Source organism: Hemiscyllium ocellatum, unplaced genomic scaffold (genome assembly GCF_020745735.1).
Source record: "Hemiscyllium ocellatum isolate sHemOce1 unplaced genomic scaffold, sHemOce1.pat.X.cur. scaffold_2386_pat_ctg1, whole genome shotgun sequence".
NCBI lineage: Eukaryota > Metazoa > Chordata > Chondrichthyes > Orectolobiformes > Hemiscylliidae > Hemiscyllium > Hemiscyllium ocellatum.
Window position 1 is genome coordinate 1 of NW_026868074.1, and position 22,371 is coordinate 22,371.

The following is a 22,371-nucleotide window of genomic DNA, read 5'->3' on the forward strand; positions in this document are numbered from 1 at the left end:
GAGTGACTGAGGTCAGCGATCTCAAACTTTAATCGGTTCAGCGATCTCAAACTTTAATCGGTGAACACACACAGCCCCGTTCTTTGCCTGCAGAAGAAAGAAGTTGCAGGAAAACTGCTCACCTGGTCGGAGACGAGAATGAGAGGCGTTTCAGACATCAATTCCCAAAAGCAGCAGCTATGAGTCCAACAGGAGGCGCCCCCCGCCCCGCCGGTGGACGCTCGTGCTTCCAAGAAGCCGGTTGGGACGACAAACGGGCGAGGAGCTATTTGAAGAACACAGCGCTCCTCAGCGTCATACCACAAGACTGAGAGGCCCCAGTGAGATTTGAACTCACGACCTCTGGTTTACAAGACCAGTGCTCTAACGCTGAGCTATGGAGCCAGGCGTCAGGTTGCTCAGCGGAACTTGGCTGACTGGTTAACACTGGGCTGAGTCAGAAACGCTTGGGACACAGTTCCAATCGGACCCTCGCGTTCACCGTCTGAACGGTTTGAACATTCTCCCCGTGGGTTTGCTCCGGCTGCGCCGTTTACAAAGAAGTGTAGCTTCTGCGGGATTGGCCACGCTTCATTGTCCCATTGTGTTCGGTGATTGTGCGGGCTCGGTGGATTAGTCAGCATTCAATGTAGAATGATGCAGTGCGCGGAATGGGCCTGGGTAGATTGCTCTCTGCAGGTCGGTGTTGACGAGATAAGAATATATGAGATTGGTGACAGTGTGGAAACAGGCCCTTCAGCCCAACAAGTCCAAACTGTTTCCAAACTGGAGGGATTCTGTGCTCCTGTGATATCTGAGAATCACCGGGAGACATCATCGGTCAGCGATCTCAAACTGAAATCGGTAAACACACACGGCCCCGTTCTTTGCCTGCAGAACAAAGAAGTTTTTGGATTTCAACTGAACGCTGTAAGTGACAAAAGCAGAAGTTGCAGGAAAGCTCAACTTGACAAAAAGTAGCAGCTCTCAGTCCAACAGGGTTATTCGGGAGCGCGTCGCGTACCTCTGGTGTTTGGGGGTGAAAACTCGCCCTTCCTCAGAAGCCGCTTGGACCATAAACAGGCGTTGAGCGATTCGAACATGGTACTCGTCAGTCGCATACCAAATATTGAAACTGACTGCGGGCTGGCCTGGCAAAGAGGATAAATGCGATGAGGCCCCAGTGAGATTTGAACTCACGCCCTCTGGTTTACGAGACCAGCGCTCTAACCGCTGAGCTATGGAGCCGGGGCGAGCGGCCGCCGCGAACCTTTGGCTGATTGGGTAACAGCCCTCGCGTCACCGTCTGGACAGTTTGAACACTCTCTCTCCCCGTGCGCGCGTGGGTTTGCTCCGCTGCTCCGGTTACAGAGATGTGCAGCTTCTGCGGGGATTGGCCATGCTTCATTGTCCCATTGTGTACGGTGATTGTGCGGGCTCGATGGATTAGTCAGCATTCAATGTACAACGATGCAGTGTGCGGATGGGTCTGGGTAGACTGCTCTCTGCAGGTCGGTGTTGACGAGATTAGAATAAATTAGATTGGCGACAGTGTGGAAACAGGCCCTTCAGCCCAACAAGTCCACATCAACCCACCCAGACCCGTTTCTCTCTGAATAATGTACCTACGACTAGGGGCAATTTAGAATGGCCAATTCACACGACTTGCACGTCTTTAGACAGTGGGAGCGAACCGGAGCAACCCACGCAGACTCTGGGCGAATGTGCAAACACGACACAGACAGTCCCCTAAGGCTGGAATCGTGACTGCGTCCCTAGTGCTGTGAGGCAGCAGTGCGAACCACTGAGCGGCTAGTTGGGCGGAATGGCCTGTTTCCAAACTGGAGGGATTCTATGCTTCTGTGATAGCTGAGAATCACGGGAGAGACATGATTGGGAATGGTCATTCGGTCGCTTGGAGTGACTGAGGTCAGCGATCTCAAACTTTAATCGGTTCAGCGATCTCAAACTTTAATCGGTGAACACACACAGCCCCGTTCTTTGTGCAGAAGAAAGAAGTTGCAGGAAAACCTGCTCACCTGGTCGGAGACGAGAAATGAGAGGCGTTTCAGACATCAATTCCAAAAGCAGCAGCTATGAGTCCAACAGGAGCGCCACCCGCCCCGCCGGTGGACGCTCGTGCTTCCAAGAAGCCGGTTTGGACGACAAACGGGCGAGGAGCAATTTGAAGAACACAGCGCTCCTCAGCGTCATACCACAAGACTGAGAGGCCCCAGTGAGATTTGAACTCACGATCTCTGGTTTACAAGACCAGTGCTCTAACCGCTGAGCTATGCAGCCAGGCGTCAGGTCGCTCAGCGGAACTTGGCTGACTGGTTAACACTGGCTGAGTCAGAACGCTTGGGACACAGGTTCCAATCGACCCTCGCGTCACCGTCTGAACGGTTTGAACATTCTCCCCGTGGGTTTGCTCCGGCTGCTCGTTTACAAAGAAGTGTAGCTTCTGCGGGATTGGCCACGCTTCATTGTCCCATTGTGTACGGTGATTGTGCGGGCTCGGTGGATTAGTCAGCATTCAATGTAGAATGATGCAGTGCGCGGAATGGGCTGGGTAGATTGCTCTCTGCAGGTCGGTGTTGACGAGATAAGAGTATATGAGATTGGTGACAGTGTGGAAACAGGCCCTTCAGCCCAACAAGTCCAAACTGTTTCCAAACTGGAGGGATTCTGTGCTCCTGTGATATCTGAGAATCACCGGGAGACATCATCGGTCAGCGATCTCAAACTGAAATCGGTGAACACACACGGCCCCGTTCTTTGCCTGCAGAACAAAGAAGTTTTTGGATTTCAACTGAACGCTGTAAGTGACAAAAGCAGAAGTTGCAGGAAAGCTCAACTTGACAAAAGTAGCAGCTCTCAGTCCAACAGGGTTATTCGGGAGCGCGTCGCGTACCTCTTGTGTTTGGGGGTGAAAACTCGCCCTTCCTCAGAAGCCGCTTGGACCATAAACAGGCGTTGAGCGATTCGAACATGGTACTCGTCAGTCGCATACCAAACATTGAAACTGACTGCGGGCTGGCCTGGCAAAGAGGATAAATGCGATGAGGCCCCAGTGAGATTTGAACTCACGCCCTCTGGTTTACGAACCAGCGCTCTAACCGCTGAGCTATGGAGCCGGGCGAGGCGGCCGCCGCGAACCTTTGGCTGATTGGGTAACAGCCCTCGCGTCACCGTCTGGACAGTTTGAACACTCTCTCTCCCCGTGCGCGCGTGGGTTTGCTCCGGGTGCTCCGGTTACAGAGATGGTGCAGCTTCTGCGGGATTGGCCATGCTTCATTGTCCCATTGTGTACGGTGATTGTGCGGGCTCGATGGATTAGTCAGCATTCAATGTACAACGATGCAGTGTGCGGAATGGGTCTGGGTAGACTGCTCTCTGCAGGTCGGTGTTGACGAGATTAGAATAAATTAGATTGGCGACAGTGTGGAAACAGGCCCTTCAGCCCAACAAGTCCACATCAACCCACCCAGACCCGTTTCTCTCTGAATAATGTACCTACGACTAGGGGCAATTTAGAATGGCCAATTCACACGACTTGCACGTCTTTAGACAGTGGGAGCGAACCGGAGCAAACCCACGCAGACTCTGGGCGAATGTGCAAACACGACACAGACAGTCCCCTAAAGCTGGAATCGTGACTGCGTCCCTAGTGCTGTGAGGCAGCAGTGCGAACCACTGAGCGGCTAGTTGGGCGGAATGGCCTGTTTCCAAACTGGAGGGATTCTATGCTTCTGTGATAGCTGAGAATCACCGGGAGACATGATTGGGAATGGTCATTCGGTCGCTTGGAGTGACTGAGGTCAGCGATCTCAAACTTTAATCGGTTCAGCGATCTCAAACTTTAATCGGTGAACACACACAGCCCCGTTCTTTGCCTGCAGAAGAAAGAAGTTGCAGGAAAACCTGCTCACCTGGTCGGAGACGAGAAATGAGAGGCGTTTCAGACATCAATTCCCAAAAGCAGCAGCTATGAGTCCAACAGGAGCGCCACCCGCCCCGCCGGTGGACGCTCGTGCTTCCAAGAAGCCGGTTGGACGACAAACGGGCGAGGAGCAATTTGAAGAACACAGCGCTCCTCAGCGTCATACCACAAGACTGAGAGGCCCCAGTGAGATTTGAACTCACGACCTCTGGTTTACAAGACCAGTGCTCTAACCGCTGAGCTATGGAGCCAGGCGCCAGGTCGCTCAGCGGAACTTGGCTGACTGGTTAACACTGGCTGAGTCAGAACGCTTGGGACACAGGTTCCAATCGACCCTCGCGTCACCGTCTGAACGGTTTGAACATTCTCCCCGTGGGTTTGCTCCGGCTGCTCCGTTTACAAAGAAGTGTAGCTTCTGCGGGATTGGCCACGCTTCATTGTCCCATTGTGTACGGTGATTGTGCGGGCTCGGTGGATTAGTCAGCATTCAATGTAGAATGATGCAGTGCGCGGAATGGGCCTGGGTAGATTGCTCTCTGCAGGTCGGTGTTGACGAGATAAGAATATATGAGATTGGTGACAGTGTGGAAACAGGCCCTTCAGCCCAACAAGTCCAAACTGTTTCCAAACTGGAGGGATTCTGTGCTCCTGTGATATCTGAGAATCACCGGGAGACATCATCGGTCAGCGATCTCAAACTGAAATCGGTGAACACACACGGCCCCGTTCTTTGCCTGCAGAACAAAGAAGTTTTTGGATTTCAACTGAACGCTGTAAGTGACAAAAGCAGAAGTTGCAGGAAAGCTCAACTTGACAAAAGTAGCAGCTCTCAGTCCAACAGGGTTATTCGGGAGCGCGTCGCGTACCTCTGGTGTTTGGGGGTGAAAACTCGCCCTTCCTCAGAAGCCGCTTGGACCATAAACAGGCGTTGAGCGATTCGAACATGGTACTCGTCAGTCGCATACCAAACATTGAAACTGACTGCGGGCTGGCCTGGCAAAGAGGATAAATGCGATGAGGCCCCAGTGAGATTTGAACTCACGCCCTCTGGTTTACGAGACCAGCGCTCTAACCGCTGAGCTATGGAGCCGGGCGAGCGGCCGCCGCGAACCTTTGGCTGATTGGGTAACAGCCCTCGCGTCACCGTCTGGACAGTTTGAACACTCTCTCTCCCCGTGCGCGCGTGGGTTTGCTCCGGCTGCTCCGGTTACAGAGATGTGCAGCTTCTGCGGGATTGGCCATGCTTCATTGTCCCATTGTGTACGGTGATTGTGCGGGCTCGATGGATTAGTCAGCATTCAATGTACAACGATGCAGTGTGCGGAATGGGTCTGGGTAGACTGCTCTCTGCAGGTCGGTGTTGACGAGATTAGAATAAATTAGATTGGCGACAGTGTGGAAACAGGCCCTTCAGCCCAACAAGTCCACATCAACCCACCCAGACCCGTTTCTCTCTGAATAATGTACCTACGACTAGGGGCAATTTAGAATGGCCAATTCACACGACTTGCACGTCTTTAGACAGTGGGAGCGAACCGGAGCAAACCCACGCAGACTCTGGGCGAATGTGCAAACACGACACAGACAGTCCCCTAAAGCTGGAATCGTGACTGCGTCCCTAGTGCTGTGAGGCAGCAGTGCGAACCACTGAGCGGCTAGTTGGGCGGAATGGCCTGTTTCCAAACTGGAGGGATTCTATGCTTCTGTGATAGCTGAGAATCACCGGGAGACATGATTGGGAATGGTCATTCGGTCGCTTGGAGTGACTGAGGTCAGCGATCTCAAACTTTAATCGGTTCAGCGATCTCAAACTTTAATCGGTGAACACACACAGCCCCGTTCTTTGCCTGCAGAAGAAAGAAGTTGCAGGAAAACCTGCTCACCTGGTCGGAGACGAGAAATGAGAGGCGTTTCAGACATCAATTCCCAAAAGCAGCAGCTATGAGTCCAACAGGAGCGCCACCCGCCCCGCCGGTGGACGCTCGTGCTTCCAAGAAGCCGGTTGGACGACAAACGGGCGAGGAGCAATTTGAAGAACACAGCGCTCCTCAGCGTCATACCACAAGACTGAGAGGCCCCAGTGAGATTTGAACTCACGACCTCTGGTTTACAAGACCAGTGCTCTAACCGCTGAGCTATGGAGCCAGGCGCCAGGTCGCTCAGCGGAACTTGGCTGACTGGTTAACACTGGCTGAGTCAGAACGCTTGGGACACAGGTTCCAATCGACCCTCGCGTCACCGTCTGAACGGTTTGAACATTCTCCCCGTGGGTTTGCTCCGGCTGCTCCGTTTACAAAGAAGTGTAGCTTCTGCGGGATTGGCCACGCTTCATTGTCCCATTGTGTACGGTGATTGTGCGGGCTCGGTGGATTAGTCAGCATTCAATGTAGAATGATGCAGTGCGCGGAATGGGCCTGGGTAGATTGCTCTCTGCAGGTCGGTGTTGACGAGATAAGAATATATGAGATTGGTGACAGTGTGGAAACAGGCCCTTCAGCCCAACAAGTCCAAACTGTTTCCAAACTGGAGGGATTCTGTGCTCCTGTGATATCTGAGAATCACCGGGAGACATCATCGGTCAGCGATCTCAAACTGAAATCGGTGAACACACACGGCCCCGTTCTTTGCCTGCAGAACAAAGAAGTTTTTGGATTTCAACTGAACGCTGTAAGTGACAAAAGCAGAAGTTGCAGGAAAGCTCAACTTGACAAAAGTAGCAGCTCTCAGTCCAACAGGGTTATTCGGGAGCGCGTCGCGTACCTCTGGTGTTTGGGGGTGAAAACTCGCCCTTCCTCAGAAGCCGCTTGGACCATAAACAGGCGTTGAGCGATTCGAACATGGTACTCGTCAGTCGCATACCAAACATTGAAACTGACTGCGGGCTGGCCTGGCAAAGAGGATAAATGCGATGAGGCCCCAGTGAGATTTGAACTCACGCCCTCTGGTTTACGAGACCAGCGCTCTAACCGCTGAGCTATGGAGCCGGGCGAGCGGCCGCCGCGAACCTTTGGCTGATTGGGTAACAGCCCTCGCGTCACCGTCTGGACAGTTTGAACACTCTCTCTCCCCGTGCGCGCGTGGGTTTGCTCCGGCTGCTCCGGTTACAGAGATGTGCAGCTTCTGCGGGATTGGCCATGCTTCATTGTCCCATTGTGTACGGTGATTGTGCGGGCTCGATGGATTAGTCAGCATTCAATGTACAACGATGCAGTGTGCGGAATGGGTCTGGGTAGACTGCTCTCTGCAGGTCGGTGTTGACGAGATTAGAATAAATTAGATTGGCGACAGTGTGGAAACAGGCCCTTCAGCCCAACAAGTCCACATCAACCCACCCAGACCCGTTTCTCTCTGAATAATGTACCTACGACTAGGGGCAATTTAGAATGGCCAATTCACACGACTTGCACGTCTTTAGACAGTGGGAGCGAACCGGAGCAAACCCACGCAGACTCTGGGCGAATGTGCAAACACGACACAGACAGTCCCCTAAAGCTGGAATCGTGACTGCGTCCCTAGTGCTGTGAGGCAGCAGTGCGAACCACTGAGCGGCTAGTTGGGCGGAATGGCCTGTTTCCAAACTGGAGGGATTCTATGCTTCTGTGATAGCTGAGAATCACCGGGAGACATGATTGGGAATGGTCATTCGGTCGCTTGGAGTGACTGAGGTCAGCGATCTCAAACTTTAATCGGTTCAGCGATCTCAAACTTTAATCGGTGAACACACACAGCCCCGTTCTTTGCCTGCAGAAGAAAGAAGTTGCAGGAAAACCTGCTCACCTGGTCGGAGACGAGAAATGAGAGGCGTTTCAGACATCAATTCCCAAAAGCAGCAGCTATGAGTCCAACAGGAGCGCCACCCGCCCCGCCGGTGGACGCTCGTGCTTCCAAGAAGCCGGTTGGACGACAAACGGGCGAGGAGCAATTTGAAGAACACAGCGCTCCTCAGCGTCATACCACAAGACTGAGAGGCCCCAGTGAGATTTGAACTCACGACCTCTGGTTTACAAGACCAGTGCTCTAACCGCTGAGCTATGGAGCCAGGCGCCAGGTCGCTCAGCGGAACTTGGCTGACTGGTTAACACTGGCTGAGTCAGAACGCTTGGGACACAGGTTCCAATCGACCCTCGCGTCACCGTCTGAACGGTTTGAACATTCTCCCCGTGGGTTTGCTCCGGCTGCTCCGTTTACAAAGAAGTGTAGCTTCTGCGGGATTGGCCACGCTTCATTGTCCCATTGTGTACGGTGATTGTGCGGGCTCGGTGGATTAGTCAGCATTCAATGTAGAATGATGCAGTGCGCGGAATGGGCCTGGGTAGATTGCTCTCTGCAGGTCGGTGTTGACGAGATAAGAATATATGAGATTGGTGACAGTGTGGAAACAGGCCCTTCAGCCCAACAAGTCCAAACTGTTTCCAAACTGGAGGGATTCTGTGCTCCTGTGATATCTGAGAATCACCGGGAGACATCATCGGTCAGCGATCTCAAACTGAAATCGGTGAACACACACGGCCCCGTTCTTTGCCTGCAGAACAAAGAAGTTTTTGGATTTCAACTGAACGCTGTAAGTGACAAAAGCAGAAGTTGCAGGAAAGCTCAACTTGACAAAAGTAGCAGCTCTCAGTCCAACAGGGTTATTCGGGAGCGCGTCGCGTACCTCTGGTGTTTGGGGGTGAAAACTCGCCCTTCCTCAGAAGCCGCTTGGACCATAAACAGGCGTTGAGCGATTCGAACATGGTACTCGTCAGTCGCATACCAAACATTGAAACTGACTGCGGGCTGGCCTGGCAAAGAGGATAAATGCGATGAGGCCCCAGTGAGATTTGAACTCACGCCCTCTGGTTTACGAGACCAGCGCTCTAACCGCTGAGCTATGGAGCCGGGCGAGCGGCCGCCGCGAACCTTTGGCTGATTGGGTAACAGCCCTCGCGTCACCGTCTGGACAGTTTGAACACTCTCTCTCCCCGTGCGCGCGTGGGTTTGCTCCGGCTGCTCCGGTTACAGAGATGTGCAGCTTCTGCGGGATTGGCCATGCTTCATTGTCCCATTGTGTACGGTGATTGTGCGGGCTCGATGGATTAGTCAGCATTCAATGTACAACGATGCAGTGTGCGGAATGGGTCTGGGTAGACTGCTCTCTGCAGGTCGGTGTTGACGAGATTAGAATAAATTAGATTGGCGACAGTGTGGAAACAGGCCCTTCAGCCCAACAAGTCCACATCAACCCACCCAGACCCGTTTCTCTCTGAATAATGTACCTACGACTAGGGGCAATTTAGAATGGCCAATTCACACGACTTGCACGTCTTTAGACAGTGGGAGCGAACCGGAGCAAACCCACGCAGACTCTGGGCGAATGTGCAAACACGACACAGACAGTCCCCTAAAGCTGGAATCGTGACTGCGTCCCTAGTGCTGTGAGGCAGCAGTGCGAACCACTGAGCGGCTAGTTGGGCGGAATGGCCTGTTTCCAAACTGGAGGGATTCTATGCTTCTGTGATAGCTGAGAATCACCGGGAGACATGATTGGGAATGGTCATTCGGTCGCTTGGAGTGACTGAGGTCAGCGATCTCAAACTTTAATCGGTTCAGCGATCTCAAACTTTAATCGGTGAACACACACAGCCCCGTTCTTTGCCTGCAGAAGAAAGAAGTTGCAGGAAAACCTGCTCACCTGGTCGGAGACGAGAAATGAGAGGCGTTTCAGACATCAATTCCCAAAAGCAGCAGCTATGAGTCCAACAGGAGCGCCACCCGCCCCGCCGGTGGACGCTCGTGCTTCCAAGAAGCCGGTTGGACGACAAACGGGCGAGGAGCAATTTGAAGAACACAGCGCTCCTCAGCGTCATACCACAAGACTGAGAGGCCCCAGTGAGATTTGAACTCACGATCTCTGGTTTACAAGACCAGTGCTCTAACCGCTGAGCTATGCAGCCAGGCGTCAGGTCGCTCAGCGGAACTTGGCTGACTGGTTAACACTGGCTGAGTCAGAACGCTTGGGACACAGGTTCCAATCGACCCTCGCGTCACCGTCTGAACGGTTTGAACATTCTCCCCGTGGGTTTGCTCCGGCTGCTCCGTTTACAAAGAAGTGTAGCTTCTGCGGGATTGGCCACGCTTCATTGTCCCATTGTGTACGGTGATTGTGCGGGCTCGGTGGATTAGTCAGCATTCAATGTAGAATGATGCAGTGCGCGGAATGGGCCTGGGTAGATTGCTCTCTGCAGGTCGGTGTTGACGAGATAAGAATATATGAGATTGGTGACAGTGTGGAAACAGGCCCTTCAGCCCAACAAGTCCAAACTGTTTCCAAACTGGAGGGATTCTGTGCTCCTGTGATATCTGAGAATCACCGGGAGACATCATCGGTCAGCGATCTCAAACTGAAATCGGTGAACACACACGGCCCCGTTCTTTGCCTGCAGAACAAAGAAGTTTTTGGATTTCAACTGAACGCTGTAAGTGACAAAAGCAGAAGTTGCAGGAAAGCTCAACTTGACAAAAGTAGCAGCTCTCAGTCCAACAGGGTTATTCGGGAGCGCGTCGCGTACCTCTGGTGTTTGGGGGTGAAAACTCGCCCTTCCTCAGAAGCCGCTTGGACCATAAACAGGCGTTGAGCGATTCGAACATGGTACTCGTCAGTCGCATACCAAACATTGAAACTGACTGCGGGCTGGCCTGGCAAAGAGGATAAATGCGATGAGGCCCCAGTGAGATTTGAACTCACGCCCTCTGGTTTACGAGACCAGCGCTCTAACCGCTGAGCTATGGAGCCGGGCGAGCGGCCGCCGCGAACCTTTGGCTGATTGGGTAACAGCCCTCGCGTCACCGTCTGGACAGTTTGAACACTCTCTCTCCCCGTGCGCGCGTGGGTTTGCTCCGGCTGCTCCGGTTACAGAGATGTGCAGCTTCTGCGGGATTGGCCATGCTTCATTGTCCCATTGTGTACGGTGATTGTGCGGGCTCGATGGATTAGTCAGCATTCAATGTACAACGATGCAGTGTGCGGAATGGGTCTGGGTAGACTGCTCTCTGCAGGTCGGTGTTGACGAGATTAGAATAAATTAGATTGGCGACAGTGTGGAAACAGGCCCTTCAGCCCAACAAGTCCACATCAACCCACCCAGACCCGTTTCTCTCTGAATAATGTACCTACGACTAGGGGCAATTTAGAATGGCCAATTCACACGACTTGCACGTCTTTAGACAGTGGGAGCGAACCGGAGCAAACCCACGCAGACTCTGGGCGAATGTGCAAACACGACACAGACAGTCCCCTAAAGCTGGAATCGTGACTGCGTCCCTAGTGCTGTGAGGCAGCAGTGCGAACCACTGAGCGGCTAGTTGGGCGGAATGGCCTGTTTCCAAACTGGAGGGATTCTATGCTTCTGTGATAGCTGAGAATCACCGGGAGACATGATTGGGAATGGTCATTCGGTCGCTTGGAGTGACTGAGGTCAGCGATCTCAAACTTTAATCGGTTCAGCGATCTCAAACTTTAATCGGTGAACACACACAGCCCCGTTCTTTGCCTGCAGAAGAAAGAAGTTGCAGGAAAACCTGCTCACCTGGTCGGAGACGAGAAATGAGAGGCGTTTCAGACATCAATTCCCAAAAGCAGCAGCTATGAGTCCAACAGGAGCGCCACCCGCCCCGCCGGTGGACGCTCGTGCTTCCAAGAAGCCGGTTGGACGACAAACGGGCGAGGAGCAATTTGAAGAACACAGCGCTCCTCAGCGTCATACCACAAGACTGAGAGGCCCCAGTGAGATTTGAACTCACGATCTCTGGTTTACAAGACCAGTGCTCTAACCGCTGAGCTATGGAGCCAGGCGCCAGGTCGCTCAGCGGAACTTGGCTGACTGGTTAACACTGGCTGAGTCAGAACGCTTGGGACACAGGTTCCAATCGACCCTCGCGTCACCGTCTGAACGGTTTGAACATTCTCCCCGTGGGTTTGCTCCGGCTGCTCCGTTTACAAAGAAGTGTAGCTTCTGCGGGATTGGCCACGCTTCATTGTCCCATTGTGTACGGTGATTGTGCGGGCTCGGTGGATTAGTCAGCATTCAATGTAGAATGATGCAGTGCGCGGAATGGGCCTGGGTAGATTGCTCTCTGCAGGTCGGTGTTGACGAGATAAGAATATATGAGATTGGTGACAGTGTGGAAACAGGCCCTTCAGCCCAACAAGTCCAAACTGTTTCCAAACTGGAGGGATTCTGTGCTCCTGTGATATCTGAGAATCACCGGGAGACATCATCGGTCAGCGATCTCAAACTGAAATCGGTGAACACACACGGCCCCGTTCTTTGCCTGCAGAACAAAGAAGTTTTTGGATTTCAACTGAACGCTGTAAGTGACAAAAGCAGAAGTTGCAGGAAAGCTCAACTTGACAAAAGTAGCAGCTCTCAGTCCAACAGGGTTATTCGGGAGCGCGTCGCGTACCTCTGGTGTTTGGGGGTGAAAACTCGCCCTTCCTCAGAAGCCGCTTGGACCATAAACAGGCGTTGAGCGATTCGAACATGGTACTCGTCAGTCGCATACCAAACATTGAAACTGACTGCGGGCTGGCCTGGCAAAGAGGATAAATGCGATGAGGCCCCAGTGAGATTTGAACTCACGCCCTCTGGTTTACGAGACCAGCGCTCTAACCGCTGAGCTATGGAGCCGGGCGAGCGGCCGCCGCGAACCTTTGGCTGATTGGGTAACAGCCCTCGCGTCACCGTCTGGACAGTTTGAACACTCTCTCTCCCCGTGCGCGCGTGGGTTTGCTCCGGGTGCTCCGGTTACAGAGATGTGCAGCTTCTGCGGGATTGGCCATGCTTCATTGTCCCATTGTGTACGGTGATTGTGCGGGCTCGATGGATTAGTCAGCATTCAATGTACAACGATGCAGTGTGCGGAATGGGTCTGGGTAGACTGCTCTCTGCAGGTCGGTGTTGACGAGATTAGAATAAATTAGATTGGCGACAGTGTGGAAACAGGCCCTTCAGCCCAACAAGTCCACATCAACCCACCCAGACCCGTTTCTCTCTGAATAATGTACCTACGACTAGGGGCAATTTAGAATGGCCAATTCACACGACTTGCACGTCTTTAGACAGTGGGAGCGAACCGGAGCAAACCCACGCAGACTCTGGGCGAATGTGCAAACACGACACAGACAGTCCCCTAAAGCTGGAATCGTGACTGCGTCCCTAGTGCTGTGAGGCAGCAGTGCGAACCACTGAGCGGCTAGTTGGGCGGAATGGCCTGTTTCCAAACTGGAGGGATTCTATGCTTCTGTGATAGCTGAGAATCACCGGGAGACATGATTGGGAATGGTCATTCGGTCGCTTGGAGTGACTGAGGTCAGCGATCTCAAACTTTAATCGGTTCAGCGATCTCAAACTTTAATCGGTGAACACACACAGCCCCGTTCTTTGCCTGCAGAAGAAAGAAGTTGCAGGAAAACCTGCTCACCTGGTCGGAGACGAGAAATGAGAGGCGTTTCAGACATCAATTCCCAAAAGCAGCAGCTATGAGTCCAACAGGAGCGCCACCCGCCCCGCCGGTGGACGCTCGTGCTTCCAAGAAGCCGGTTGGACGACAAACGGGCGAGGAGCAATTTGAAGAACACAGCGCTCCTCAGCGTCATACCACAAGACTGAGAGGCCCCAGTGAGATTTGAACTCACGACCTCTGGTTTACAAGACCAGTGCTCTAACCGCTGAGCTATGGAGCCAGGCGCCAGGTCGCTCAGCGGAACTTGGCTGACTGGTTAACACTGGCTGAGTCAGAACGCTTGGGACACAGGTTCCAATCGACCCTCGCGTCACCGTCTGAACGGTTTGAACATTCTCCCCGTGGGTTTGCTCCGGCTGCTCCGTTTACAAAGAAGTGTAGCTTCTGCGGGATTGGCCACGCTTCATTGTCCCATTGTGTACGGTGATTGTGCGGGCTCGGTGGATTAGTCAGCATTCAATGTAGAATGATGCAGTGCGCGGAATGGGCCTGGGTAGATTGCTCTCTGCAGGTCGGTGTTGACGAGATAAGAATATATGAGATTGGTGACAGTGTGGAAACAGGCCCTTCAGCCCAACAAGTCCAAACTGTTTCCAAACTGGAGGGATTCTGTGCTCCTGTGATATCTGAGAATCACCGGGAGACATCATCGGTCAGCGATCTCAAACTGAAATCGGTGAACACACACGGCCCCGTTCTTTGCCTGCAGAACAAAGAAGTTTTTGGATTTCAACTGAACGCTGTAAGTGACAAAAGCAGAAGTTGCAGGAAAGCTCAACTTGACAAAAGTAGCAGCTCTCAGTCCAACAGGGTTATTCGGGAGCGCGTCGCGTACCTCTGGTGTTTGGGGGTGAAAACTCGCCCTTCCTCAGAAGCCGCTTGGACCATAAACAGGCGTTGAGCGATTCGAACATGGTACTCGTCAGTCGCATACCAAACATTGAAACTGACTGCGGGCTGGCCTGGCAAAGAGGATAAATGCGATGAGGCCCCAGTGAGATTTGAACTCACGCCCTCTGGTTTACGAGACCAGCGCTCTAACCGCTGAGCTATGGAGCCGGGCGAGCGGCCGCCGCGAACCTTTGGCTGATTGGGTAACAGCCCTCGCGTCACCGTCTGGACAGTTTGAACACTCTCTCTCCCCGTGCGCGCGTGGGTTTGCTCCGGGTGCTCCGGTTACAGAGATGTGCAGCTTCTGCGGGATTGGCCATGCTTCATTGTCCCATTGTGTACGGTGATTGTGCGGGCTCGATGGATTAGTCAGCATTCAATGTACAACGATGCAGTGTGCGGAATGGGTCTGGGTAGACTGCTCTCTGCAGGTCGGTGTTGACGAGATTAGAATAAATTAGATTGGCGACAGTGTGGAAACAGGCCCTTCAGCCCAACAAGTCCACATCAACCCACCCAGACCCGTTTCTCTCTGAATAATGTACCTACGACTAGGGGCAATTTAGAATGGCCAATTCACACGACTTGCACGTCTTTAGACAGTGGGAGCGAACCGGAGCAAACCCACGCAGACTCTGGGCGAATGTGCAAACACGACACAGACAGTCCCCTAAAGCTGGAATCGTGACTGCGTCCCTAGTGCTGTGAGGCAGCAGTGCGAACCACTGAGCGGCTAGTTGGGCGGAATGGCCTGTTTCCAAACTGGAGGGATTCTATGCTTCTGTGATAGCTGAGAATCACCGGGAGACATGATTGGGAATGGTCATTCGGTCGCTTGGAGTGACTGAGGTCAGCGATCTCAAACTTTAATCGGTTCAGCGATCTCAAACTTTAATCGGTGAACACACACAGCCCCGTTCTTTGCCTGCAGAAGAAAGAAGTTGCAGGAAAACCTGCTCACCTGGTCGGAGACGAGAAATGAGAGGCGTTTCAGACATCAATTCCCAAAAGCAGCAGCTATGAGTCCAACAGGAGCGCCACCCGCCCCGCCGGTGGACGCTCGTGCTTCCAAGAAGCCGGTTGGACGACAAACGGGCGAGGAGCAATTTGAAGAACACAGCGCTCCTCAGCGTCATACCACAAGACTGAGAGGCCCCAGTGAGATTTGAACTCACGATCTCTGGTTTACAAGACCAGTGCTCTAACCGCTGAGCTATGGAGCCAGGCGCCAGGTCGCTCAGCGGAACTTGGCTGACTGGTTAACACTGGCTGAGTCAGAACGCTTGGGACACAGGTTCCAATCGACCCTCGCGTCACCGTCTGAACGGTTTGAACATTCTCCCCGTGGGTTTGCTCCGGCTGCTCCGTTTACAAAGAAGTGTAGCTTCTGCGGGATTGGCCACGCTTCATTGTCCCATTGTGTACGGTGATTGTGCGGGCTCGGTGGATTAGTCAGCATTCAATGTAGAATGATGCAGTGCGCGGAATGGGCCTGGGTAGATTGCTCTCTGCAGGTCGGTGTTGACGAGATAAGAATATATGAGATTGGTGACAGTGTGGAAACAGGCCCTTCAGCCCAACAAGTCCAAACTGTTTCCAAACTGGAGGGATTCTGTGCTCCTGTGATATCTGAGAATCACCGGGAGACATCATCGGTCAGCGATCTCAAACTGAAATCGGTGAACACACACGGCCCCGTTCTTTGCCTGCAGAACAAAGAAGTTTTTGGATTTCAACTGAACGCTGTAAGTGACAAAAGCAGAAGTTGCAGGAAAGCTCAACTTGACAAAAGTAGCAGCTCTCAGTCCAACAGGGTTATTCGGGAGCGCGTCGCGTACCTCTGGTGTTTGGGGGTGAAAACTCGCCCTTCCTCAGAAGCCGCTTGGACCATAAACAGGCGTTGAGCGATTCGAACATGGTACTCGTCAGTCGCATACCAAACATTGAAACTGACTGCGGGCTGGCCTGGCAAAGAGGATAAATGCGATGAGGCCCCAGTGAGATTTGAACTCACGCCCTCTGGTTTACGAGACCAGCGCTCTAACCGCTGAGCTATGGAGCCGGGCGAGCGGCCGCCGCGAACCTTTGGCTGATTGGGTAACAGCCCTCGCGTCACCGTCTGGACAGTTTGAACACTCTCTCTCCCCGTGCGCGCGTGGGTTTGCTCCGGGTGCTCCGGTTACAGAGATGTGCAGCTTCTGCGGGATTGGCCATGCTTCATTGTCCCATTGTGTACGGTGATTGTGCGGGCTCGATGGATTAGTCAGCATTCAATGTACAACGATGCAGTGTGCGGAATGGGTCTGGGTAGACTGCTCTCTGCAGGTCGGTGTTGACGAGATTAGAATAAATTAGATTGGCGACAGTGTGGAAACAGGCCCTTCAGCCCAACAAGTCCACATCAACCCACCCAGACCCGTTTCTCTCTGAATAATGTACCTACGACTAGGGGCAATTTAGAATGGCCAATTCACACGACTTGCACGTCTTTAGACAGTGGGAGCGAACCGGAGCAAACCCACGCAGACTCTGGGCGAATGTGCAAACACGACACAGACAGTCCCCTAAAGCTGGAATCGTGACTGCGTCCCTAGTGCTGTGAGGCAGCAGTGCGAACCACTGAGCGGCTAGTTGGGCGGAATGGCCTGTTTCCAAACTGGAGGGATTCTATGCTTCTGTGATAGCTGAGAATCACCGGGAGACATGATTGGGAATGGTCATTCGGTCGCTTGGAGTGACTGAGGTCAGCGATCTCAAACTTTAATCGGTTCAGCGATCTCAAACTTTAATCGGTGAACACACACAGCCCCGTTCTTTGCCTGCAGAAGAAAGAAGTTGCAGGAAAACCTGCTCACCTGGTCGGAGACGAGAAATGAGAGGCGTTTCAGACATCAATTCCCAAAAGCAGCAGCTATGAGTCCAACAGGAGCGCCACCCGCCCCGCCGGTGGACGCTCGTGCTTCCAAGAAGCCGGTTGGACGACAAACGGGCGAGGAGCAATTTGAAGAACACAGCGCTCCTCAGCGTCATACCACAAGACTGAGAGGCCCCAGTGAGATTTGAACTCACGACCTCTGGTTTACAAGACCAGTGCTCTAACCGCTGAGCTATGGAGCCAGGCGCCAGGTCGCTCAGCGGAACTTGGCTGACTGGTTAACACTGGCTGAGTCAGAACGCTTGGGACACAGGTTCCAATCGACCCTCGCGTCACCGTCTGAACGGTTTGAACATTCTCCCCGTGGGTTTGCTCCGGCTGCTCCGTTTACAAAGAAGTGTAGCTTCTGCGGGATTGGCCACGCTTCATTGTCCCATTGTGTACGGTGATTGTGCGGGCTCGGTGGATTAGTCAGCATTCAATGTAGAATGATGCAGTGCGCGGAATGGGCCTGGGTAGATTGCTCTCTGCAGGTCGGTGTTGACGAGATAAGAATATATGAGATTGGTGACAGTGTGGAAACAGGCCCTTCAGCCCAACAAGTCCAAACTGTTTCCAAACTGGAGGGATTCTGTGCTCCTGTGATATCTGAGAATCACCGGGAGACATCATCGGTCAGCGATCTCAAACTGAAATCGGTGAACACACACGGCCCCGTTCTTTGCCTGCAGAACAAAGAAGTTTTTGGATTTCAACTGAACGCTGTAAGTGACAAAAGCAGAAGTTGCAGGAAAGCTCAACTTGACAAAAGTAGCAGCTCTCAGTCCAACAGGGTTATTCGGGAGCGCGTCGCGTACCTCTGGTGTTTGGGGGTGAAAACTCGCCCTTCCTCAGAAGCCGCTTGGACCATAAACAGGCGTTGAGCGATTCGAACATGGTACTCGTCAGTCGCATACCAAACATTGAAACTGACTGCGGGCTGGCCTGGCAAAGAGGATAAATGCGATGAGGCCCCAGTGAGATTTGAACTCACGCCCTCTGGTTTACGAGACCAGCGCTCTAACCGCTGAGCTATGGAGCCGGGCGAGCGGCCGCCGCGAACCTTTGGCTGATTGGGTAACAGCCCTCGCGTCACCGTCTGGACAGTTTGAACACTCTCTCTCCCCGTGCGCGCGTGGGTTTGCTCCGGCTGCTCCGGTTACAGAGATGTGCAGCTTCTGCGGGATTGGCCATGCTTCATTGTCCCATTGTGTACGGTGATTGTGCGGGCTCGATGGATTAGTCAGCATTCAATGTACAACGATGCAGTGTGCGGAATGGGTCTGGGTAGACTGCTCTCTGCAGGTCGGTGTTGACGAGATTAGAATAAATTAGATTGGCGACAGTGTGGAAACAGGCCCTTCAGCCCAACAAGTCCACATCAACCCACCCAGACCCGTTTCTCTCTGAATAATGTACCTACGACTAGGGGCAATTTAGAATGGCCAATTCACACGACTTGCACGTCTTTAGACAGTGGGAGCGAACCGGAGCAAACCCACGCAGACTCTGGGCGAATGTGCAAACACGACACAGACAGTCCCCTAAAGCTGGAATCGTGACTGCGTCCCTAGTGCTGTGAGGCAGCAGTGCGAACCACTGAGCGGCTAGTTGGGCGGAATGGCCTGTTTCCAAACTGGAGGGATTCTATGCTTCTGTGATAGCTGAGAATCACCGGGAGACATGATTGGGAATGGTCATTCGGTCGCTTGGAGTGACTGAGGTCAGCGATCTCAAACTTTAATCGGTTCAGCGATCTCAAACTTTAATCGGTGAACACACACAGCCCCGTTCTTTGCCTGCAGAAGAAAGAAGTTGCAGGAAAACCTGCTCACCTGGTCGGAGACGAGAAATGAGAGGCGTTTCAGACATCAATTCCCAAAAGCAGCAGCTATGAGTCCAACAGGAGCGCCACCCGCCCCGCCGGTGGACGCTCGTGCTTCCAAGAAGCCGGTTGGACGACAAACGGGCGAGGAGCAATTTGAAGAACACAGCGCTCCTCAGCGTCATACCACAAGACTGAGAGGCCCCAGTGAGATTTGAACTCACGACCTCTGGTTTACAAGACCAGTGCTCTAACCGCTGAGCTATGGAGCCAGGCGCCAGGTCGCTCAGCGGAACTTGGCTGACTGGTTAACACTGGCTGAGTCAGAACGCTTGGGACACAGGTTCCAATCGACCCTCGCGTCACCGTCTGAACGGTTTGAACATTCTCCCCGTGGGTTTGCTCCGGCTGCTCCGTTTACAAAGAAGTGTAGCTTCTGCGGGATTGGCCACGCTTCATTGTCCCATTGTGTACGGTGATTGTGCGGGCTCGGTGGATTAGTCAGCATTCAATGTAGAATGATGCAGTGCGCGGAATGGGCCTGGGTAGATTGCTCTCTGCAGGTCGGTGTTGACGAGATAAGAATATATGAGATTGGTGACAGTGTGGAAACAGGCCCTTCAGCCCAACAAGTCCAAACTGTTTCCAAACTGGAGGGATTCTGTGCTCCTGTGATATCTGAGAATCACCGGGAGACATCATCGGTCAGCGATCTCAAACTGAAATCGGTGAACACACACGGCCCCGTTCTTTGCCTGCAGAACAAAGAAGTTTTTGGATTTCAACTGAACGCTGTAAGTGACAAAAGCAGAAGTTGCAGGAAAGCTCAACTTGACAAAAGTAGCAGCTCTCAGTCCAACAGGGTTATTCGGGAGCGCGTCGCGTACCTCTGGTGTTTGGGGGTGAAAACTCGCCCTTCCTCAGAAGCCGCTTGGACCATAAACAGGCGTTGAGCGATTCGAACATGGTACTCGTCAGTCGCATACCAAACATTGAAACTGACTGCGGGCTGGCCTGGCAAAGAGGATAAATGCGATGAGGCCCCAGTGAGATTTGAACTCACGCCCTCTGGTTTACGAGACCAGCGCTCTAACCGCTGAGCTATGGAGCCGGGCGAGCGGCCGCCGCGAACCTTTGGCTGATTGGGTAACAGCCCTCGCGTCACCGTCTGGACAGTTTGAACACTCTCTCTCCCCGTGCGCGCGTGGGTTTGCTCCGGCTGCTCCGGTTACAGAGATGTGCAGCTTCTGCGGGATTGGCCATGCTTCATTGTCCCATTGTGTACGGTGATTGTGCGGGCTCGATGGATTAGTCAGCATTCAATGTACAACGATGCAGTGTGCGGAATGGGTCTGGGTAGACTGCTCTCTGCAGGTCGGTGTTGACGAGATTAGAATAAATTAGATTGGCGACAGTGTGGAAACAGGCCCTTCAGCCCAACAAGTCCACATCAACCCACCCAGACCCGTTTCTCTCTGAATAATGTACCTACGACTAGGGGCAATTTAGAATGGCCAATTCACACGACTTGCACGTCTTTAGACAGTGGGAGCGAACCGGAGCAAACCCACGCAGACTCTGGGCGAATGTGCAAACACGACACAGACAGTCCCCTAAAGCTGGAATCGTGACTGCGTCCCTAGTGCTGTGAGGCAGCAGTGCGAACCACTGAGCGGCTAGTTGGGCGGAATGGCCTGTTTCCAAACTGGAGGGATTCTATGCTTCTGTGATAGCTGAGAATCACCGGGAGACATGATTGGGAATGGTCATTCGGTCGCTTGGAGTGACTGAGGTCAGCGATCTCAAACTTTAATCGGTTCAGCGATCTCAAACTTTAATCGGTGAACACACACAGCCCCGTTCTTTGCCTGCAGAAGAAAGAAGTTGCAGGAAAACCTGCTCACCTGGTCGGAGACGAGAAATGAGAGGCGTTTCAGACATCAATTCCCAAAAGCAGCAGCTATGAGTCCAACAGGAGCGCCACCCGCCCCGCCGGTGGACGCTCGTGCTTCCAAGAAGCCGGTTGGACGACAAACGGGCGAGGAGCAATTTGAAGAACACAGCGCTCCTCAGCGTCATACCACAAGACTGAGAGGCCCCAGTGAGATTTGAACTCACGATCTCTGGTTTACAAGACCAGTGCTCTAACCGCTGAGCTATGGAGCCAGGCGCCAGGTCGCTCAGCGGAACTTGGCTGACTGGTTAACACTGGCTGAGTCAGAACGCTTGGGACACAGGTTCCAATCGACCCTCGCGTCACCGTCTGAACGGTTTGAACATTCTCCCCGTGGGTTTGCTCCGGCTGCTCCGTTTACAAAGAAGTGTAGCTTCTGCGGGATTGGCCACGCTTCATTGTCCCATTGTGTACGGTGATTGTGCGGGCTCGGTGGATTAGTCAGCATTCAATGTAGAATGATGCAGTGCGCGGAATGGGCCTGGGTAGATTGCTCTCTGCAGGTCGGTGTTGACGAGATAAGAATATATGAGATTGGTGACAGTGTGGAAACAGGCCCTTCAGCCCAACAAGTCCAAACTGTTTCCAAACTGGAGGGATTCTGTGCTCCTGTGATATCTGAGAATCACCGGGAGACATCATCGGTCAGCGATCTCAAACTGAAATCGGTGAACACACACGGCCCCGTTCTTTGCCTGCAGAACAAAGAAGTTTTTGGATTTCAACTGAACGCTGTAAGTGACAAAAGCAGAAGTTGCAGGAAAGCTCAACTTGACAAAAGTAGCAGCTCTCAGTCCAACAGGGTTATTCGGGAGCGCGTCGCGTACCTCTGGTGTTTGGGGGTGAAAACTCGCCCTTCCTCAGAAGCCGCTTGGACCATAAACAGGCGTTGAGCGATTCGAACATGGTACTCGTCAGTCGCATACCAAACATTGAAACTGACTGCGGGCTGGCCTGGCAAAGAGGATAAATGCGATGAGGCCCCAGTGAGATTTGAACTCACGCCCTCTGGTTTACGAGACCAGCGCTCTAACCGCTGAGCTATGGAGCCGGGCGAGCGGCCGCCGCGAACCTTTGGCTGATTGGGTAACAGCCCTCGCGTCACCGTCTGGACAGTTTGAACACTCTCTCTCCCCGTGCGCGCGTGGGTTTGCTCCGGCTGCTCCGGTTACAGAGATGTGCAGCTTCTGCGGGATTGGCCATGCTTCATTGTCCCATTGTGTACGGTGATTGTGCGGGCTCGATGGATTAGTCAGCATTCAATGTACAACGATGCAGTGTGCGGAATGGGTCTGGGTAGACTGCTCTCTGCAGGTCGGTGTTGACGAGATTAGAATAAATTAGATTGGCGACAGTGTGGAAAC

At 53.1% G+C, this 22,371-nt stretch overlaps 17 non-coding genes across 17 annotated transcripts; all 17 read right to left on the reverse strand.

Annotated features, from left to right (window-relative positions):
• Window positions 1-1,154: 1,154 nt before the first annotated feature.
• trnat-cgu (transfer RNA threonine (anticodon CGU)) lies at window positions 1,155-1,227 on the reverse strand. The gene has a single exon. It is a non-coding gene; the product is annotated as a tRNA-Thr (tRNA).
• A 2,873-nt stretch (window positions 1,228-4,100) lies between these two features.
• trnat-ugu (transfer RNA threonine (anticodon UGU)) lies at window positions 4,101-4,173 on the reverse strand. Its single transcript has one exon. It is a non-coding gene; the product is annotated as a tRNA-Thr (tRNA).
• Window positions 4,174-4,939: 766 nt separating this feature from the next.
• trnat-cgu (transfer RNA threonine (anticodon CGU)) lies at window positions 4,940-5,012 on the reverse strand. Its single transcript has one exon. It is a non-coding gene; the product is annotated as a tRNA-Thr (tRNA).
• A 982-nt stretch (window positions 5,013-5,994) lies between these two features.
• On the reverse strand, window positions 5,995-6,067 carry trnat-ugu (transfer RNA threonine (anticodon UGU)). The gene has a single exon. It is a non-coding gene; the product is annotated as a tRNA-Thr (tRNA).
• A 766-nt stretch (window positions 6,068-6,833) lies between these two features.
• On the reverse strand, window positions 6,834-6,906 carry trnat-cgu (transfer RNA threonine (anticodon CGU)). Its single transcript has one exon. It is a non-coding gene; the product is annotated as a tRNA-Thr (tRNA).
• A 982-nt stretch (window positions 6,907-7,888) lies between these two features.
• On the reverse strand, window positions 7,889-7,961 carry trnat-ugu (transfer RNA threonine (anticodon UGU)). Its single transcript has one exon. It is a non-coding gene; the product is annotated as a tRNA-Thr (tRNA).
• Window positions 7,962-8,727: 766 nt separating this feature from the next.
• trnat-cgu (transfer RNA threonine (anticodon CGU)) lies at window positions 8,728-8,800 on the reverse strand. Its single transcript has one exon. It is a non-coding gene; the product is annotated as a tRNA-Thr (tRNA).
• A 1,821-nt stretch (window positions 8,801-10,621) lies between these two features.
• trnat-cgu (transfer RNA threonine (anticodon CGU)) lies at window positions 10,622-10,694 on the reverse strand. Its single transcript has one exon. It is a non-coding gene; the product is annotated as a tRNA-Thr (tRNA).
• Window positions 10,695-12,515: 1,821 nt separating this feature from the next.
• trnat-cgu (transfer RNA threonine (anticodon CGU)) lies at window positions 12,516-12,588 on the reverse strand. Its single transcript has one exon. It is a non-coding gene; the product is annotated as a tRNA-Thr (tRNA).
• Window positions 12,589-13,570: 982 nt separating this feature from the next.
• On the reverse strand, window positions 13,571-13,643 carry trnat-ugu (transfer RNA threonine (anticodon UGU)). The gene has a single exon. It is a non-coding gene; the product is annotated as a tRNA-Thr (tRNA).
• A 766-nt stretch (window positions 13,644-14,409) lies between these two features.
• On the reverse strand, window positions 14,410-14,482 carry trnat-cgu (transfer RNA threonine (anticodon CGU)). Its single transcript has one exon. It is a non-coding gene; the product is annotated as a tRNA-Thr (tRNA).
• A 1,821-nt stretch (window positions 14,483-16,303) lies between these two features.
• Window positions 16,304-16,376, reverse strand: trnat-cgu (transfer RNA threonine (anticodon CGU)). Its single transcript has one exon. It is a non-coding gene; the product is annotated as a tRNA-Thr (tRNA).
• Window positions 16,377-17,358: 982 nt separating this feature from the next.
• On the reverse strand, window positions 17,359-17,431 carry trnat-ugu (transfer RNA threonine (anticodon UGU)). Its single transcript has one exon. It is a non-coding gene; the product is annotated as a tRNA-Thr (tRNA).
• A 766-nt stretch (window positions 17,432-18,197) lies between these two features.
• Window positions 18,198-18,270, reverse strand: trnat-cgu (transfer RNA threonine (anticodon CGU)). Its single transcript has one exon. It is a non-coding gene; the product is annotated as a tRNA-Thr (tRNA).
• A 982-nt stretch (window positions 18,271-19,252) lies between these two features.
• On the reverse strand, window positions 19,253-19,325 carry trnat-ugu (transfer RNA threonine (anticodon UGU)). The gene has a single exon. It is a non-coding gene; the product is annotated as a tRNA-Thr (tRNA).
• Window positions 19,326-20,091: 766 nt separating this feature from the next.
• Window positions 20,092-20,164, reverse strand: trnat-cgu (transfer RNA threonine (anticodon CGU)). The gene has a single exon. It is a non-coding gene; the product is annotated as a tRNA-Thr (tRNA).
• A 1,821-nt stretch (window positions 20,165-21,985) lies between these two features.
• Window positions 21,986-22,058, reverse strand: trnat-cgu (transfer RNA threonine (anticodon CGU)). Its single transcript has one exon. It is a non-coding gene; the product is annotated as a tRNA-Thr (tRNA).
• Window positions 22,059-22,371: the final 313 nt, after the last annotated feature.